Raw genomic sequence first — 21696 nt, 5'->3', positions numbered from 1 at the left:
CAGCTCCAGGGCTCCTGCAGGGGCTCGGGCTGATTTACTGTCTGTCTGCCAGACTGATGAGCCTGAGAGGCAGGCTGTTATTGGCCTCGGCCGCACCAGCCAGGTGCGAGAGAGATTACAGCCCTTAGCTGGGAGCAGCACCTTTGCCCAGTGAGACGTTTGGCAAAAAAGAGAGACTGGCCACATGTTCTGTTGGAGCCTCAAATTGCCAGGAAGATATATGAAGTCATCAGCCGCCGCCAGCCAGTCTGGATAGAGAGGCGTGTTTTTACATCGTATTCTGAAAGCATAATGTGAATACATGTAGTGAATGATAGAAATGCAGCATAATGGCTGGCATTCAGTAGATTGCATACAAAAACTGCCAACATAATGCAATTAAGCCACATCCACATGTTGGAGATTGCAGAAATGAATATATTCTGTCGCGCTTCATCATTATCAGCTTGTTTCACATGTTCATTTATTTCATGACTGCTTCTCAACTGAGACATGATGAAATGTGCCTGTTTAAGTCCAAGCTATTTTAAATAACTATGCATAATATCACAACAGCAGATGGGCAATCAGAGCTATATTTAGCCTGTTTCCATTTAAAGAGCTACCCTCTCAACATTACACCAAGTTTTGAGAGAATTGTGAGGATGTTTTTCTCTAAATTAGAAATTATGTTTCCGATTCCAATTCTCCCCGAACACCACTGACCAACCAGTGCAGGCTGTTCTCCTACACCGTTCGTAGCTATACCTACAAAATATATATATATATATCCCACGAAATCAGTTTGTATGTAATCCACATAATTGTGAACGAGGGAGTATAAAGTGCGACAAACGACGCGTAAGGAGGAGGTCGGCGTGGACGTGTGGGTCTATGAACACCGAACTTTCCCCCAGGAGACCGTTGTTCGTACCCCGTGTGAAACCACAAGTCAACATTGATGTATTTTTCATGTAAATTCCGTACTTAAGTAACGCCACTTTCGGTGTTATTTTAACCCAAACCATGATCTTTTCCTAAACCTAACTAAGTAGTTTTTTTGCCTAAACCTAACCAAGTTGTGTCCTGTGAAGACAGAAGTTTATTTTGAAAAGACCCGGAGCGGATAATGATGTTTTTAGACATTCTTAGGAAAACACAGGAAAGATGAGGAATAACTTTTCGTAAGATATCATATGAACTGTTGTATGAGGATACGTTGAACCGTGAATCATCTTCAACTTTAACCTTATTGTCCCTAAGTAGAAATTTTATATGTAGCCAAAAGAAATAACATACACAGGCTTGAACATAAAACTAGGGGTGTACCGATACCAATACTGGATTGGATATCGGGCCGATACTGACTCAAATAGCTGGATCAGGTATCGTGACAATGGGTCCAATCTATTCAATTCAATTCTATGTTTATATACTATATACATTACATACTGGAATTTGAATTCCTGTTTGAGTTTTGACCAATTTGTTACTAAAAAGGTTTACACTTGAATTGTAATTCCTGTTAATTTTGACCATTTTATACGATTTATTATTTTGATAATAAATAATTCAGTAAATTTATATCTATGTATTTATTTGTTACATTTTGTTTAACAAAGTTAGAAAAGCAATGTTTAAGTCAAGCCTGATGTTCCTTACACATAACAGGATGATCCTAGTCACTTCCACACAGTGAGGCATACAGCTTATTAATTAAACACTGGTATCGGATCGGTACTTGGTATTGGCCGATACCCAAAGCCCAGGTATCGCTATCGGTATGAGGACTGAAAAAATCAATGCATCCCTACATAAAACTATGTAAAAATCAAATCAATTACAGCAAAAGCCCAGTCATCAATGGTTAAAACATCTCACTTAACATATTCTCCTTCCGAGCATATATAAACAATATAATCAGATGTTAACTGAACTGTGACAAAGATGACAAACTAAAGCTAACACTTTATATGTCAGCAAGCTTTACTATATCAGACTGCAGCATGTTCAGCGTGTAGAAGCTTACAGTTACAAAGGCCTTTTTTCACCTTCAGTAGTCTGGATTGAAGGCGCATTCATGAATAATTTCCATTTGTTATCCTTTTAAAAAAGGGCTCTATAGCAACAAAGTATGCTTCTGACGTTCACATAGACTTTTTTTGGCTTCATTCCCTGGCATAATTTATAATTAATCCCATTGTGTTTCCTGGAAAACAGACAAAAAACCTGCAGATCAGCAGCTGTGATAGTACACCACTGCTGGATGAAATCGCTTTAGCCAAAATTAGACGGATGCTCCGTGTTGCTGCAGCAGCAAACTTTGAAAACTGATTACAGTTTACTCATTCAAATCAAGGCCTCATATGCACATATCCCAACAGGCTTTTTGCATGAATATTGTCTTGTTTTGACTTTTCCCTTTCATTAGTAAGTGCATTATTCATGTGCTATATTTGTTGTGCTATGTGTTGTCAGCATATTTGTCTCTGAAATATAATTTACAGAGCCAGTGTTTACTGTGTTCCCAAGAGGAATGACAGGCCATTAACAAAGGATTTGTCTGAATCCAAACTTTTCACCTCAGAGACAGTCGCTGAATGAGAATATGCTGGGCAAAGCACAATTTATCACTGTTGCTCCTCACAGAAAGATACTTCATCATCAAGACCGAGATGGTAAGCAAACATTTCTGCCGTTTCTTCTGTTTGCGCTCCGTTTGAATACAGATTCAGACCTATTGGGTTCACAGCAGCACATTTGTGATGCAGTCCGTTTTCAGTCGGAGGAAACTCGCGGTGACTTTTAATCATGGCTGCGGTCTCCTGGCAGGTGGTCTGAGTGCCCTTCATTACGGGCCGATCCTTCTCCAGAGGATGTGCTCCACTGCTGCTTGAGACCGGGTCGCCCACATTACCTGCAGACCATTAATTAACCAGACAAGAGCTCCGTCTCAGCAGTGGCCCTCCGCTCTGCAAACTGCGATCAGTTAGAGGCCGTAAAAATTCTGGACAAGATCAATGGTGATTCTGTTTTTATATATCAACCTAAAAGATATCCAGCTAGGCAGTTACCATCAGCTAATGTCAGGAGGGAGAAGATATCAAAGGAGGATGGCCCTAATTCCTGCATGACTCATTCTGTGTGTCTCAAAATGTGTGTGTGTTGCAGGTCCATTTACTGTAGTGTATGAGGCCAAATGCTCTCTCAGCAATTGTAAAATAATGAAAAAGCTACAAAGTGAGGATAGTTTTGTTAAACGCCTTCACTCAGGTAGGTTATTTCTGGGCTTGTGGTTAGGTCTAGGGCTGGGATTACAGATGGGGTTACACATTACCATAAATTATGTGTAGTATTAACACTAGGTAACATTAGATTAAAAGTATTTGACCACTAGTAGCGCTATGGAGCAGTGCGCCAGAAAGGGCAAGGGTGAGAGTCTATTAATAAGTATGTTTTCTTTAGTGTATAATCACCTGAAAATAAGAATCATTGTGTTTTTGTTACCTTAGAATGAGCCGTTTATATCTACATAGGGAGCGGGTCCTCGTCACGCAGCCGGCCGTCATGTTTCCACTGTAGCCAAGAACCGACAAACCAAACACTGGCTCTAGATAGGGCCATTCGCGTTTTCACGATTTTGCGTCGGCCACCATAGTACACTCTTGGCACACGGGAGACGCTTCAGTTGGTTGCAATCTGCAACTTCACTGCTAGATGCCGCCAGATCCTACACACTGCACCTTTAAAGGATAAGCTCAAAATTGTTCAAGTCTGTGTTGAAACAATAGCCACCCGTTAAGAGATCCTTTCCTAATGTGCTTCCAATATAAGTGATGGGGAACAAAATCGACAGTCCTCATACTGTGCAAACATATCTACCAAAGTTTATCTGTTAAAGAGCAACTTAAGTTAAGCATGTTAGGAAGGGATCTAGGAAGGATAAATTCATATTCTATCAAGAAAAACTGTTTCAACACTCATATAGGCACCTGACTGCTGTTGTAAGACTTGACAGAATATGAACTTATCCTTTAACAATGAAGGTGTTAACATTATTCAAAAGGGAAATGAGGGAAACTGTATTTGAAATACATTTTTCAGTCCTCATAAATATGGAAGAAAAAAAAGGGCAACTATAAGTTTTTCAGTAAAATACTCAGAAACCTTATTGGCCTATGTGAAATTAGATTTCGGGGAACTGCATTGGTTGTTCATTCATGCGGTATGCTCACATATTGGAGACGTTTTTTTCACCCTCCTAAAGTATTACATTTCAAATTGAACAAAAACAGTGATTTTCATTGTTAATCGAGTTGTTCCCCATACACAGTAAATCCCCGTGACTCTATATAGATACTACTCTTGACATTAAGCTTCTCCCGCCAGGTTATATCACTCTGCATTAATGTTGCATCGCACACAAAAATGAAATTGTTGAATTTGTTCTCTTGGTTCTGATTCATATTGATTTTTTCTCCAGCTTCCCACTGAAATGTAGTAATCCCTATAATCAAACCAATAAGTGAGCAGTGATTAATCTGTTTATGGGAATCTAGCTGTATCAGATTGTTTTTTATAAAGTACCTGAGGGAGCCTACAGCGATCAATGGCGTATGCCGATACAATAAGTAGTGATTTTGTGTAATAAAATCATTAGTTGACATCAAATCAAAATCTTTTCTGCACACATCAACTGAGTATTATTATGTTATAGATGCACACACTTATGTTACATTATCTGCTACTGTAAATGATGGCGTGCTCAAAGTTTTGAGAGAAGAAATGAAGCGAACACTGGGGTTTAAATCTAAATCAGTCATTCATGCATGGCAGAGTGCCATTTACGTGAGGCCATGTTCTGCATAATACCACATTTAGCGTGTGTCCAATTACATTAAATGTTCATATTGGGCTGCATCCTTCCCTCAGGGTTGAAACTTAGAGGTGGGAGGGGTGGAGGGTTATAAGCACTCAGTGAAGCCACTTCTCTATTTTCCTCAAAGAGTCTGAATCCATTAAAAATTTAAATTAGGCTTCTCTGAAGAGAATGAACGTACCGTCACACAATCAATTTGTGTGGAGGTCTGCGTGTGTACGTGTATGTCTCTGTCTTACAGTAATAACTCCTCGTCGGCTGCTCTAGCTGTGCATACTCATGCATGAGTGCACACACTCGCACACACGCACAGCATGTAGCGTGCATGCCAACAGACCCGTGGGCTGAAAGCTACAACCCCTCGAACAAGCCTGCGGATGGATATAAACCCTGTCTGTGTGGTTTTCAAAACAATTCAGTTACACAAGCAATCAGTCTGATTCCAACAGAATGTGAGTCGTTGCGTTCAGCTGCAAATCTGAGCTTTTTGTCGAAGTCTTAGCTCGTGTTTGTACATAGATATGTTGTGTTGACAGCAGAATCTAGCAGGGTGTTATGAAAGAAAACATCTTCATCTGCAGGGGAATCACACCGTCTGTCTTGACTATTGAATCCACATTCTCATCTGTTAACCTATTACTGTATATGAATGGACAGAGCTGGATGCATTTGGCAAAGTAGCCAGATAATAACATTTGGAAGCGAATTGCATTTTGCATTTCTTATTCAACAGCTGACAGACACAAATACAAAAAAATATGGAAAGAGCTGACAATGACGTGATAAAATTACCTGACGGAAACAAATAGGGGACTTTGCAATAACATGAAATGTCTTTTAGACTGCTGGGCTCACAGGATATACTATAAGCTGTTAAATGACTGTATATGCTGTGCATTACTTGCCAGTTGTGAAAATATATTGACAATAGAATAACAAGATTATGCCCAAATACAGAAATATATCCTGTGAAAGAACCAAAACTGTTCAGGGCCTTTAAACTGACTCAGTGCCTCAGTTGTTCTGCAGATCTATTTCTCCTCCTCAGTAAGAGATGTTGGTTGGTCACCAACAACTAATGTTAATATGTGTTATTTTGGGCTGTAAGCTATAATGTGCACTGTTTTATGTTTTTATCTAAAGCTATTTCCCAATGAGTACAGGCAGGCTGTATCCACAAGGTTATGGAAGAAAAGTAGCCAGATAGGGGGGTCCGGTGGCATGCACCCCCAGAGAAAAATGTTGTCGTAAAAGACCAAATTTGGTTCCTCTGGCACTTTCCAATGACGCTATTCCATCATATGCACTGATCTTAAAGGGGAACAACACCTAAATGAAGAATTACAATATGTTTTTTTTCCATGGCCTAGTAAAGTTCAATCAACATTAATGAACATGAGCTGCTCTTTGTCAAAGCCAGAAACCAGAGAAGTAAGTCTCAAACTTGTGATGTCATAGGGTATAAAGTCTGGAGCTGCTCCATAGACGATGAATAAGAGATGGATTTTATGGACCCACAGAATTTTTTTTTATATATATACCCAAATGAACTTTACTCTATTGTAGAGTTCTCATTTGTGAAACAGAAAATGTTCCCATATACTCAGATCATTCCTCTAGGTGCTCTCACGGTCATCTAGAACATCTCTCCCCATTCATTGTCTATGGAGCAGCTCCACGCTTTATACCCTATGACATCACAAATTTGAGTTTAGCGCTCTAGTTTTTGGATTTGGGAGAGAGTTGTTCATGTTTACTAAAACATTTTGGACTGTCTTAAACCATAGGAATAACATGTATTAATTTTGATAATGGGTGTAGTTCCTCTTTAATTATTGCGTTATTTAATGAGTTTCCTGCCTGACTGTAAACATGTAGTGAATTATTGTAAAGGAGAATTATGTTATTGTGTGTTTTAGCCCAAATAGTCTGTAAATAGCTTTTCATATGTAAAACCACAACCAGAACTTTTATAATTAAGAATCATTCAGACATTATTTATTATTTATTTATTGACACCTTCACTCCCTTTCTTCTATATTGATATACTCCATACCTATTGGCAGTGGGTGGGTATGAGTTAAGAATAAACATTTTGTTACACACAAAGCAGGAGAAACCGATTCAATGATAGGATTACAAAAAAATGTAAACCATGGATAAAATCTATGATGTGGAAAAACATATATACTTAATCATATATATTACTACAGGAAATGCTTAAAACATGATTTGGGGCATCTGATATTAGTTTGCATAATTAATCAATGGCAAAAGAAAAGTGTTCTGGGGCATTTTAAACTGTAAAATGACAGTGTGAGGCATAGCGACTTCATTTTCTTCATATGACATAGGCCTGTTACTTTGACAACATTGCCTGTTTTAGTGTGTTTGCAATGCGTCTCAGAGGTGGCTCTGCTGTTAGATGCACAATGTAAATAAATAGAATTGATTCATTTGTTCATTTATTGAGCCTATAAACGTTTGTGTGGTGTAAATGGAAAATGAAGCGCTTTGAGCTGACTTTTTAATGCAGCTTACTGTGCAGTCGTCAAGTTGCTGCCACCGGTGTTTTCCGAAGTAGCCCTTTTAATGAAGATGTCCATGCGGACCTGTAAAAAGTGTAACCAATACTTTTTTTTTTTTTTATTTGGCGTGAAGGGAGGATAGTTGGCATTGGTGGGGCAGGTGGAGCATTTGGTGGGGCATATACATCACCTATATACACCCTTTCTCATAAAAATATGATTTTGGCATAGCACACATAGGGACATACAGTATATGACTTTTAGCACAAACACACATGTGTGCATATGTGTGGATGTGATTTGTATGACCCAACACAGGATCGCTAACTTTAAAACTGTAAATGATGTATAATATTAGGTGGTAATGGGGATCATCTGTACAGTGTACTTTATATACTTTTTTGCTCTTACATGTCCATTTGCTTTGTGATGCTGTAATAGCTTTACGACCAGAACTTTGCCAGTTCTCTGGTGCTATGGTTAAGACCGAACCTCACACCATTTTCACAGCTTTACCCCAATTTGTGTGTCGTTTTCTTAAGTAACATTTTTAAATAACTGGTTAAAGGCAAAGTCAAAAATATTCCAAACACACACACGCCTGTAAACACTGACAAAATGTCAAAGTGTTCGATTCTTCTTACACCTTTGAAGTGAAGCCCTGCCTTATAAAGGAAGGTTTTATCTTTGGTTTGCACCGCTTCAGGGAGGGAGCAGCACGCACATCAAAGAACATCAGATCCCGTCCCAAATCTCCACAGAAAGACAAACGATTGAGATGAATCCGCAGACTTATTTATTTCAACAAATCACATGTACCAGGAGAGATTTCCTCAGTTTTCCCTCTCATTAGCTGCTTTCTTTTGAGACAACAAAGTTCTCTCTCAGTAGCAGACAGAATTTTTCGGAGTAGTGTTCAGTTTACTCTGATCATTTTTGGTTTTATGTTTTATTTATTCAAGTTTAGAATTAATATTTAGTCAGTAATGCACTAAAAATACTGTAGTCACACATTTAAATGGTTCTTGCTCGTCTCATTGTATGGCTCTTACAATGAGTATAATTGTTTCGTCGGTTAACACAAATGTAGACAGAACACAACACAGTGAGCCAGGTATTGAATTAATCCGATTTTAATTATTTCACTCTAAACTAATTACAGAGATAGAGTAAATCTAATTATTCTAGATGCTGCTGTAATTTGTTTGTATTTTCGATGACATTTATCAAAGTGGCAAAGTCAAAGTGGGTACAGTTGAGTGAAACATTTCAGCATGTAATCTAGATCAGGATCTCAATGTTGCCGTTTTTCTATTACATCACCCACCTGTTGTTAAATCCAGGCTTGCTGTAATGCACACCATAATGTTGCTTATCAGTTCATTTCTGTACAACGAACAGGCAGAGAAACCTAGTCTAGTTTGTGTTATAAGAGCACAAAATAGAGAAGTGGCTTCACTGGAGGTGTTGTTGGGATCAAACATTTAGTGGTTTTCAGTGTAAAACAATGCATCCGATTCGACTGTTATCAGGCCATTGAATAGGAGTTATCGGTCACTATAAGCACCATAGATGTGGGTCAGTGGGGGCCTACTACGCCTACTACATTGTAGGGGTGAAAGCAAAACTTAAAAGCAACATATTCGAACACGTAAAACTGAATGAACGTTACATTTTGAACACAAACAAAACGGCTTCTTAAGGTTTAGGCAACAAAAACACTTAAGTTTAGAGAAAATCATCATGTTTTAGCTTAAAATAACTACATTTCAAAAGTGAAACTTAATGCTTGTGAACACAAAGACAACCACACATTGTTGGTTTCACGTGTTTTGAGTCCCATCAATTCCCCCTTACCACCCCATATGGAGTTTCACGCTGTCTATACTACAGCACGTGACTTCCAAAGGTCGCTGTTGTGTTCTTTTATGCCTTCTTTCGGTGATCTACCATGCGAATAGATGATGAATAATATTGGGTGTAGAAGGCCCCTATTGACCCACATCTATGGTGCTTATAGCGACCGATAACATCTATTTAATCAGCTGAACAATTACTGTAAAACTGTGTTGTTGAATAATAATCATTCTTGGAACAGTAATGCAGTCAGCTTAAACTCCCATTAATCAAGCGTGGCTTTGCAATATAATGCAAAATCATGTCCCAACTTCCGTTTAAGCTATTTAGAAAATTGATTTTTGCTCATTTAATTCATTTATTTTTTTTCATTTCCCCCTGTTGGCACTTGAATACTGAACGCATGAGTGGGAAGGTTTTGTTTCCTTCTCTTGCTTTTCTCTCTGCCTCTTGACTTGACTGATTGCCACACATTTGTATGGTAGTCATGATGGAAAATGTGCATCACTGTGTAAAAGATATGGCTTTAATCATTTCTGCATAGCAGAGGAAACTGTAAGCAGTGCAGGTCCTCTGTTCACAAGTCTACATGGTTACTGTGCCATCCATTTTGTGACACCACAGTTATATTGAGTTTGTTATTGGTTATAGTTTGGAGAATAGCCGGGCGTGATACAATTATTCTGCACTAAAATCAATGAAATGTTATTATACGATGAAAAATTGTGTGAAAAATAAGATTGAGCTGTTGTTGTTGTATACAATATCAGGTCTTTCTCTACATAAATGGTTCAATTTAGTGTATAAGCAACGGGTTGTCTTCTTAAATTTAGAAAACTATCTGATGAAACTCGTCTGCTCGTCTTCCTGCTTGTTGCTGTTTATATAACAGACGCTGTATCTGTTTGATCTTCTGAGCAGCACATATCTCTATCTTATGGGAGACGTGCAGTCTTGAGCAACAAAACCAGACAGAAAATCGTTTGTTTTATTCCAGACTTTATAAAAATGTATTAAAAGTGATGCGTAGTGAGTCAACCGAGGGGCCACTGAAAGGCTGTGATGTAGAGAAAGCTGAAAGAGCTGCACTCTCTGCTGCTGCTGCTGATGTGGTGGTTCCACTTCACGGAGCTATATCTGGTTTAAGAGCGAAGCAATTCAGCTTCTGACAGCTTGTTAGCAAATGCCCCACATTCACTGCTGATCATTATTAGCGATTGTGTCCTCAGAGCTGCCACCTGTGTGAGATGATTAAAATATCATCAGAAGACGCTTCTTAAATCTTGAGCCATGTGAGGCAAGATTGTTGTTGTCTGTGTGTCTTATGCACGACAGTGAAAAGCTATTCCTGCATTCAATCAACTCCACATCCTTATGTGCATCTCTTTTCTTGTCTCCGTCTGCTTCTTGCATCAGACTCGAGGAATATATTGCTTCCTTTTTTTATCTTGATCAGACTCTTTTTCATTTTCTGCATATTATCTGAGGACAGATGGTTTTGCTTCTTTGTCCAAATTGGTACTGGATATGTAATGGACATTGGATAATGGAGAAGATGTTGAAGGTAGCAAAGATAGAAGTGGGAAAAGATTACACTTTTTGTAGTTAGCCTTGAGGCTTAGATAAGTTCTCGGCTGTGCCATTTACATGCAGCCGTGCATATTCCGATTAACATAAAACGTCCCCATGATATGAAATGTCATAATATAGAAATGGGGAATGGAAGAGCTGCTTGTGCCATTTTGCTTCCATGCGTCAAAAATATGTTGGGTTTTTTTTTCCAAGTTTTCCACCGGTGGCGGACTTGTTGTATCGTGCAAACACAGCCTCCCTCCTTCATTCCTTCAACCACATTCTTGAAAAGGTCGGCGTTGCAATATTTGCTCATATCCAAAATCCTGTTGATATTCAAGTCCTTCATAGTGTTTAAAAGTAGGTGTGGTTCTCCTTCTTCTAAACCCCAGTTGAGACGTATATATCCCACATGTCTTAATCGAAAAAAATGCTGCATTCGGAGTAAGGCCTAATTCACAATATCCAAGCGGAATAGGCTCTTTACATGACCCGTTTCAAATTTGAAATATTGTCATATTGGGAATAATACTGGAATATGAGTGTGCATGCAAACATGGTCAGTGATATAAACAAACAAACATTTTACACTGAAAGCCCAACACTTGACTTGTGTAGATTAGCTCCATTTAATAAAAAAATAAAACAGTGTAACCATTTAAGCTGCTAGGTTTAATATTGCTGTGCTATGAGCTATATTTATATTTCAACATTGTATGAACGTGATGTGAACCAGATTTCAAGAGGACAACTCAACAGGACGAGAGATGGAGAGAGGTGGGGGATCGGGGTGATGGAGAGTGAAAGAGAGAGAGAGTAAGAGAAATCCATTAAATTCTTTTGAAATATTAAGTAAATATTTCTATCTGTTTTCAAATCCCCTTCCTCTGGTGAAAGACCTACTGTACTGAAAGATTTAGTTCATTCTTGATTTCCACACGTGTGGACTACGAGAGAGACTCCTGATGGCTCTTCAGTTTAGTCTACCTCACTGATCTCCTGCAGTAGCACCATCTCTGCCCACCACTCCTCCCTCTGTGTACAGCTTCCCCCCCTGGCTATTTTTCTAAAACTGTCCTCACCTGCAAAATGGAGTTTTATGGTACGACACACAAATCTATAGCACATTTAAAATCCTTGTTTTTTGCTGTTGACAAATGAAAAGTGCTGAAAAGCAAACCTAATAGGATAATATTCTCAGAAGAAAGAGTGTAGGGGTGCTGGCTGAACCTGCAGAAAGCACTGCAGTCATCTGTTTTCTACTTGGCTGCAGAAGGACTTGTACAGATACACACACTCTCAGGTGGACTAGGTGGGAGTTTTGTGATGCCCAACCATGAAATGCTATATTTTGAAGCAGCCTTTTGTAGTGCTACCGCGACAGAAAGGGGAACATGGAACCACAGTTAATAATGTAATTATCTTCACGGCCCTTGGCTTTGTTTGTACCGTGTGAAACAAAAAAAAAGTCAGCAAACATGAACTTAGCAGTGATGCTTGTGCTTTTACTTTGAGCATGTGTGTCTTTGTGTGTGAAGCATACATATTTATATGCAAATGTGCAAAATTATAATTATGTGTGAGAGTATGCAAATATTCTCCCCAAAAACTGCACACATCTCCCAAATGCTGCATGACCCCGAGCATTTTCAACTATGGACTTGAAGTATCCATTTTTGGCCTGGGAGCTTTTTTAAAGTTGGAGAGAGATTTTGTTCCATGGGTGTTTATGTTAATTCATTCAACCATTTCCCTCTCTGTGAGTTAATGCAGAATGCTGCAATATGTAAAGCTCAAAATGAACACAACATCAGGGAAAGGTACACGGTGTGGAACAAGATTCAGGCGGTGTTCAGTTCAACTTTAGGCGTTGGTGAAGAACTAAAGCTCCCTCATTCATTTTGAGCAGGCGACAACCTCCGATTCTGAAAAGTGAAGCCAATGCGGAAGTGCCATAAACTTGCATTCTTTCTAACAGCCAGCAGGGGGCGACTCCTCTGGTTGCAAAAATAAGTCAAATTGTGTAGAAGTCTATGAGGAGTCTGCAGCCATGCTAGAAGCTGTGTGAGGCTGTACTTAGGCACAGCATTGCTTTGCTCACAATGACAATGCTAACATACTAATATTTAGCAGGTATCATGTTGAGGCAACCGTGTTTGCCATCTTAATTTAGCGTGTCAGCAATGCTAACATTAGCCTATTAGCACTAAACACAAAGTACAGCTGAGGCTCACTATAGTTTGCAGGTATGAGTTCATAAACCAAAGTATTAGACAAAATAAACATTTTGAACTCAAGATGGCGCTAAAGTGGTTCCCAAACTCTGTCATGTCAAGGACCCCTAAACTGACGCATGTTAGACCACTGACCCCCATTTGATAAGATTTTGTCCCAGGGTCCCCCATCTGATAGGCTTTTTGCTTTTAGATTACAGAAAGTGTATGAAACCCATGACCAAAATAGTCATTCATTCTGTCATTGTGTTACTTATGGATGGAATTATAGTGAAAATAAATTATTCCTCTTTTTGCTTGGGATCCCCTGGAACACCCTCAAGGACCCCTGGAGGTCCCCGGACCCCACTTTGTAAACCAATGCGCTAGATGATCAAGTTATTACAATTCATCTTAAGGAGGACATGAATGTGTGTGCCAAATGTTCATGGCAATCTGTCCATTAGTTGTTGGACTGACCTACAAACTGACCAACATTACCATCCGAATAGTATGGCTAAAACGTGTTCACTCATGTCTGGAACAGATTCTGGATACTCACTCTCTCTCTCTCTTTTTTTCTCTCTCTCTCATTAAGGCAGAAAGCTGGTCCATAGCACCCACATATTCCTATCTTACAATCCAGTCTTCAAAGCGTGGTTATATTTCTGCATTTGCTGCAAGTGTTTTTTCCTTCCCCCAGTTGATAGTTTGGGATCCTGGCCAAGTTAAGTAATGACTTCACACTGCATTGCTCCTCTGCGGAGCACTAGCGTGATTCTCAGATAGGCACTGGCACAAAAGACCAATTAATATGCATGTTGTTACTCAGATATTTACCGCCCCAGTAACACTGCCAGTTTATTACTGTGGTTGTGTTTTTGTTTTCTGTTTCTCATGTGCGTGTGAGGCCAGGCCTCCAGCTTGGCCTGATTGGTCCTCGGCTACAGCAGCAGAAACAGCTGGTTGTCAGGGGTGACCACAAGAGCGAGCGAGCAAGTTGGAGAGAAAGAGAGATTTGTTGAGTGGCTACTCTTTTGCTCATGGTATGTGCAGGCCTCTCTATCTTTATAGCTAATGACTGATTTGCTTTTGTCCTTTCTTTAGAAATACAAATGGTTTCCATGGGAACTAAATTGTCGGATCAGTGTTAGGATTCAGTCTTTGGATGTCAGAGTTGACAGAAAGTGGTCATCTCTGTTATCACATTTCAGCAACATATTTTGAAAATGATTCAGACCATTCTTAGTCCTATTCAACTGTACAACATTTTGAAAATATTATACTACCAGGGTTTTACTAGAGGCTGGCTTAATACAATACGACCAGAGATATTAAAAGGATAACTAGAACATTAGGGAACAAACAGTATACAAAAATCTCTCATATTGTTTTAGAAGGAAACCTTATAAATAAAGGATGTCTTTTCAGTATCATCAACAAATACCCAGAAGAGACCAAACTGATACTTTTTATTTACTAAGAAGTAAATTCTACTTGCAGGTATTGTCTGTGTAGCCTCAGCCTGTATCTGCATGCCACTGAGCTCCATCAAGAGAGATGGATACTAGCATTGATTGACACAATCCTTCATTAGGATGAACATAGGCAGTGTAGTTTATCCTGACATGACTCCACGGCTTTTGTTTTTATCTCTGAAGCACAGCTCTCTGGGCAGACGTCATTTAGCCTGCACAGGGATGTTGGTCCATTTCACACTGCTGAAAGAAATAAACAACAGTGCCTATATGCTCGTAGACGTGTCACCCAAATGCAACAATGGAGATCAATGGTAGAGAGGCATAAATCAGACTGTGGTTGCACCATAAACTGTATATAAAGATGGACGACATGACAGCTCCCCTAAATGTGAAGCCAAAACATCTCAATCGCTCCCCTGGTGGCTGCTGCAGTAAAGGTCATAAATCCCGCCCCCTCTGTGTTAGCAGATGGGACATGTGCCAAACTAAAAAGTCAAAATACACGCCAAAGTAATTTTTCCCAGAGTTTAGGTAGTTCTTATCACGCTGATGTTTGTACAAGTGTTAATTTTTCTGAAATGTTTGGCATAAATTAGTTATTTGATGCCATAAAAGGGGGTGAGACGTCTTGATTGAAAGCTGTGATTAACAATTGGTTTGACTGAAGTAGTCGTGGAGCCGCAGGCTCAAGAATTGTACGAGAGAGGAGATGTAACTTTAACTTTCCATAACCATCAGGAGTCTGCGTAATAGAACATGTGTCAATATGATCATAAATATAGTTATAGAGATATTATGGTTAGTTATTGTGTCTTTATAGCTAAACAGCTCGATATCGTGGCTGCAGCCGCCCGATCACTACTGAGCAGACTCTGGCTCCAAATGACGTCAAAATCTCAAGACGGCAGCTCCCGTATCTGGGATATTTTGGCTTCATTTTTGTACAGATGGAGGAAGAGGTGACACATCATCCATCTATATATTCAGTCTATGGGTTGCACAGAGAGTACTCGTTTGCAGGATCGATCCATTGGTGGTTTTGGTCTTTTCATGAGATGTGTAGATAATAATTAAAATATAAAATCTGAAAAAAAAGCCTCATACTTAAACTCTACATCAAATGTTTTAGATCCTGCAGAGCTTTAATAGTTGGACAGACATTATTTAGCCAAACAAGACTGAAGATGAAGAGCAGTGCTCAGATTTAAAATCAACTCCAGCAGGGTAAAGCAGTTGGTGTGAGTGTGTGCATTCATGCACATCTCTGAGAGTGTTCACGTGTCTTGCAACAGAGCCATCCACTTGTACTTAATTACCAGTGTAAAGTGTTTGCGAGACTGAAATAATGCGTGTTGTTTCCACTCATTTAATTGCCCTCCACTGTAGTCGGTGTGATCTGTAGGTTTTATCGAGTGCCATGTCTGTTTTCATAATGTGCTTCTGTGTGCCTCTGCAGAGCTGCCAGCCTGCATGTGCCAACTGCCTCTCCTAACATGTGCATCAGACCTCACTACTTTGATACTGATTGGATTCTGAAAGCATGTCCAGCCTTGGTATTTCTCTGTGGTATAGTCCTGTTATTCAGGATGTTTCAATGAGCCACATTACAAGAGTTTGCTATCTGTTTGTGCACTTGGGCAAAGGCTGCACCACGAGTCGTATTCATTTGTTCTACCCATACAACCTTGGGGCTGTTCTGCTCTCTCTAATGACTAAGCAGAAGTTGACAGAGAAGATAAAATAGCAGCTGCGTGTGAGAGAACAATGTACAGCGAGATCACAGAAATGATTTCGGGGCTGTAATGTGATTTGATCATATTTAATACATTTAGAAAACTCTGAATATCAATAATTAAATGTAATTACTGAAGCAAAAGTTATTTGATAACTTTTCCTCTGTAGTCTAATAGTGCCAGTGTGTATATTTACTCCCACAATCAACCTCCACATTTTCTGCAAAAGAACACCCAATCAACCTCAGACGTCCACTCCATCAGACGCCGGCCTAACCAGTGTCGGGCTGAGTGGCATCTAGATAGATGTCGCAGAATGGCTTTTAAAATCAACCTCTAAATCAGCCACCATCCACTCTGAAACGCACCGTATAATGGAAAATATTGATATTTTTTGGCATATGCTGAATGTGCCGCCTCTAGAATTAATCATGGCATTGAAGAGAGTGCTTTCTCTTCGTCTGACCGCCGGCCTGCCTCGGCGCTCCACCAGTCTCATTCCCTCCATTTGCCCCCGTCCAGTGTCTCCATAACTTGCCCAGTCACATGATGAGATCAGAGAAGCCTGGTCATCTAAGTAATGGCTTTCCTTCTGTTTATTCCTCCTGGGTCCGCGGCCCCTGCGTCCAGTGATGTATGCTCCATGCAACGCCACTGGACAGCTCATCTCTCTGGGCCACAGCAGCTCTGAATAAGCACATCCACCCTGGGCCAATCTCTGAAATGCACTTTGGGGCTGCTGTCATTGACATCCGAAGAAGAAAAGCTCTATAACCATTTCAGAGTCATCTAATGAGGCTTGAGAGTATTAGTGGGAGTTTGAGGGGAGAAATCTCCTGTTGGAAGAGGTCGTGAACTGACCTTTTCCCTTTTCTGCAGGGGAAGCCACACAGGAAAGTCTCAAGGCTGCAACAGCAACATTTAGTAATATGATTCTTAATGTTCATTTCCATGAACCTCTAGTAGCGCCAACATGTGTTTTCTCAGCATGCAACTAATTATGCAGCAAAGCACAGTTCCCTTTTCTGTCTGCAGGCTTTTACCCCAACTTCCACCCTGCTTGGTGTTAACACCACACTCATGGGGTCTCCGTGCTCTCTGGCTACAGTAAGCATCCTTTTTTCAACATGAGCACCCTCAGCTACACTGACACCCCAAGAAATACAGCCTTAAGACTTTAATTGAAAAACTGTCAAAATGTGGAATGTGATATGAATATATGAATCACAACTGAGGAAAAGCAAAGCCAAATGGTCGACCCCCAAAACAGCAGAAGCCCACAGGATATGGCACTCACATAAATTATCTGAAATGCCATGGACTTTCACCCTCTCTCTCTCTCTCTCTCTCTCTTTCTCTCTGTCTGTCTGTCTCAATTTTTCTTGTTTCCTCTCTCCTGCCACCTCCCTGTTGTACCCTCTTCATTCCCGCTGACATTCCCCAGACGTCTGATGGATATCGGACCATGTCCTCCAGGAGACATATTCCATTATCATGCTGCCACAGCGCTCCTCTCACAGACCCATCTCCCTTCTAATCAATGAGCATGCAGCACAGCAGGCATGAACACACCAGACACACACGGCAAAACCTTTGAGAATAATCAAACCATTGGAATCAAAGGAGAGAAGTAATCTATATATCAGACGACACATCTGCGCAGATCAATTCAGATGGAAATCCGTCAGAAAAAGCCCCAGCTGTACTGCCTCTTACCTGCGTGTCTCTGTGGTGGTCGTCCTCTCTGTGGCTGTGCTTGATGAAGACCCTCGGTCTACACAGCCATGCCCTCCTATATGGGCATGCATCTGTGGGGCAGATCAGAGGTCTACCTTGTTATCTGTCAGCCCGGTGAAGAGGAGGGGATCAAGGATCAGAGAGTCCTCCCAGCCGGCAGACTCGTCTAGCGCATCTCCTTGTGTCTCCCGCTCTCCCGGGTCATTCCAGCCAGCCCCTCAGCAACCGCAGAGCCAGGGAGCGAGCGTTCGGGGGGGGTGGTGGTGGTGGTGGGGGGGATGGGAGGTGCTTAGAGGACTGAAGCGGACATGGAACGGCGAGCAGAGCACCTCCTCCTCCTCCTCCTACATGTCTGACTGCAGCCGGTGGACATGCTACAGCTGGAGCCTCTGTCCACCTCCCGTTTGTGCATGTGTGTGAGTGTGTGTGTGTGTGTGTGTGTGTTTGCTGGCTCCACTCTGTGTGTGAAAACAGAGTCTCTTCCCCTAACTGTTAATGCTGCCGGTGGCTCCGAGATGCTGAGGCAGTGTGAGAGAGGAAGGAAGGGACAGGGAGAGAGAGAGAGAGAGAGAGAGAGAGAGAGAGAGAGAGAGAGAGAGGTGTGTGGGAGCGGGGGAGGAAGAATGGCAAGGGAAAGGTTGTTTTCCCTCCTGCTCCATCTATCGGTATCAATTCAATGAGGAATGCATGACCATGGCTGAGTTAATGAGTCATCCATACCTATACGCATTTCTCTAAGTGTGTGACATGCAAAAAGAGAGCAGCAAAGATGTAAATGAGCAGAGTGTGCATGTTACCTATTTGTGCTTTGCATAGCTTGCACGTGTACTGTGTGCAAATACAGTCTTGTAAGCCATTTGAATGCTAATGAGCATGTTTTTAAAATGCTGGCTGAGAAATGTATAGCCTGCTGTGTACACACACATCATGTGCACACAGCTTCAATGCACACACAGCCAAACACACAGAAGAGAGAAACACCTCGGATGTCCTCAGGCTATCAGTGTATCAACACCCCTGAGCACCTATAGCCTGAACAAGATACCTGCCTCCCTCAATGCCCAGGGGAATGATATATCACACCTTGACACTGGAGAGGAGAGGAGAGGAGAGGAGAGGAGAGGAGAGGAGAGGAGAGGAGAGGAGAGACACTCCTCCAAAACAAACCCAAAAGGCAGGTGGGCAATTTGATTAGAGCGAGAAACAGGAAGGGGAAGGAAAGAAAATGAGAAAGACAAGAGGTGAAATGTGGAGGCTCAGTTTCACTGACAGTGCGCTGTGTTTTGTTCTCTGAGCATGCTGTCTGTTCTGCTTTGACTGCCTTGAGAATTAAAGAGACAGGGTAGAGAGGGACAGATTGGAGGAGAATGAAGATCTGAAGATAGGAAGAAAGGCTTTGAAATTGACAGAGAAAGAAATACACAGAGAGAGAGAGAGAGAGAGAGAAATGCATGCAATAAGACATTTTTGAATCTGATAAAAGACCAGGGACATTTACAAAGCACAAGAGGAGCATACTAAACAACCTCTTCATCATTTTTTTCTTTTTTTCTTTCTTAGATAAGTCTTTCCTCGTCTTTGCATCCTATTTAGTTAAGTCTTTGTCTTCAGAAGAATCCATTCAGCTTGAAACCAGGATTCATGTTGAAACAGCAGCGGTTACCCATGTCAACCTGACGGAGAGGGCTATCGACAATCTGTCAGCATATCTGCAGACTGAGAATGTCTAGACCGATACACATACTTGTTTTAAACAGCCAAAAGTCTTTTTACTTGCAGGATGTTCAAGCCTGCAGACATTCATGCCTGCAGCTGACAGGACAGTCAGAAGAGTTTTTTAACTCTGCTACATAGCACCAACTTAAGGAACATCCTTACCTGATAACCAACAGCCTCCTGCGTTCCAGAAACACTGATTCTCCCAGATATGAGTGCATGACCAATCACAACCAAAAAGAGTGATTTTTTACCTGCTATAGCAAATCCAAATTATGGAAAGGACCTAAAACATGTAAAGGAAGTCATGGATGTGAAACAACTGATTAACACCAGTTTAAAATTCAGTCACATTGTGCCCATTATAATTCATCGCACAGCAGAGCTCAGAGTAGCCTTACTGTGACCTGATCCTTTAGGGGAAACAGGGCTCTGCGCTGACCTGGGGTCTGCTTTTGAAAGCAATTCCTGACGCTCGGCTGTGTTAATCTAACTCTGTAATCTGCTGCTAAATCAGGCTTTAGGAGTGAGCCGAGGCAGCGACTGAGGCAATCTCGTGGAGTGTGTGTGGGGGTAATTATGCATGAGGAAGACGGTTAGTGCTGCCTTGGATGTTGGCAGAGGACTAGCAGATGGTAATTCCCTCTCGCTCCTGCACTTCTGGCAGACCTCTGGATTACAAATATACTGGTACCTACATTCACAAACGCATATCTCCTCCTCTCACACATACAGATGTGCCACAGTAGTCAGAATTCCAGTTGCAATGCGCATTTTGGGCTAATGCTACAGTGCTGCTCCAACTGGAAGAAGAACTGGAAAATCCAGCAAGCAGCATCATGCCAGATAGAGACTCGTTTAAGCTCTCAAAATTGCTCTTTTTTAAATTTTATAATAAGGCCATTTACTAACGCTTTGGATATAAGTTGGCCAATTTAATTAGGCCAACTTAAATGGCCAATTCATTAATAAGGTTTTGAGAAATCCCCATTGGATTCTCACTTTCTAAAATACGGCAAGTTTGCAGTTAAAAATGTCAGTAAGTCATTTTTTTTATAATGGTAATGTGCTTAACTTTCTTATAAAGCATCAGTTCTGCAGTTACCAATTTTCATAAAGTTATGAACATTTCATTAAGCAACTAAACTAGCTAAATAATTCTCCTAAATGAGGCTCTTAAATGACTGCTACTGGTCACTTTGCCGTTGGCGTCTCCAAGAACATTGAAATAACAGCTGTAGACTACTAAATCTGAAACACCTTATTTTTCACAAGCTACTTGATCCAAATACAGGAGGTCCTGGTTAAAAACATCTTTTAGTTAAGTTTATTAGCTTAACTTATTGATATGTGATGAATTAAGTTTAACTGGGAGAATGTGACCCCTGAAACTGATGTGGCACGTTCCACTAGAGAGAAGACGTATCACTCTGTTGGAGTTGTTTAAAATACAGAAACCTTCAGTCCCCTCGCGACTATAAAGTGATGTTACAGAATGTGGGTTCTGCATTTGTTAACCCAACTACAGACAAGTTTAATTTTGAAAAGTTTAACCATTAGACGCATGGGAGAATACAGATATTTAAATATTTGGTAATTTAAGGAAACAAGGAATACTTCATTTGAAATATGTTGTATGTAAATATGTGTGTGTGTATATATAAATAAGCAAAAAATAAAGGGTGAGTTTAATAGCTTTGTGCACTATCAATTGACATTTCCCTGTGATCAATAACAGATAAATACTTTAGATTGAAATACACCTAAGTTACAGGTCTGACAAAGCTCCACCTCACTTTAAAGGCTCAATAGCTGCCGCACGATCTTAGAACATGGGGAAGTTTGATTCATTTCACTGAGGCGTCTGCAGTCGCGCCTTGGATCGGAATATATTTTATACGACAAATAAAGATATGTATATCGGCTGCCAGCCATTCGAAACTGTAAAAGTTCTATCAGGCCTAAAGAGCACCTGAGTGGACACCATCCCTTTATTTCTAG

The 21696-nt window shown here is 40.6% G+C and overlaps 1 protein-coding gene across 5 annotated transcripts in view; it reads right to left on the bottom strand.

Annotated features, from left to right (window-relative positions):
* frmpd3 (FERM and PDZ domain containing 3) overlaps positions 1-18513 on the bottom strand; it is an 88207-nt gene extending 69694 nt beyond the window's left edge. For all 5 annotated transcript variants that reach the window (XM_037779774.1, XM_037779776.1, XM_037779781.1 and 2 more), the window contains exon 1: positions 17959-18513. The gene's annotated coding sequence lies outside the window, so the exon portion shown is untranslated. The remainder of the gene's footprint in view (positions 1-17958) is intronic.
* Between the last annotated feature and the right edge of the window lie 3183 nt (positions 18514-21696).

The sequence above is a fragment of the Sebastes umbrosus genome, chromosome 9 (genome assembly GCF_015220745.1).
Source record: "Sebastes umbrosus isolate fSebUmb1 chromosome 9, fSebUmb1.pri, whole genome shotgun sequence".
Lineage (NCBI taxonomy): Eukaryota > Metazoa > Chordata > Actinopteri > Perciformes > Sebastidae > Sebastes > Sebastes umbrosus.
Note: the sequence above shows the minus strand (reverse complement) of the source record. Positions and strands in the feature narration are given on the sequence as shown.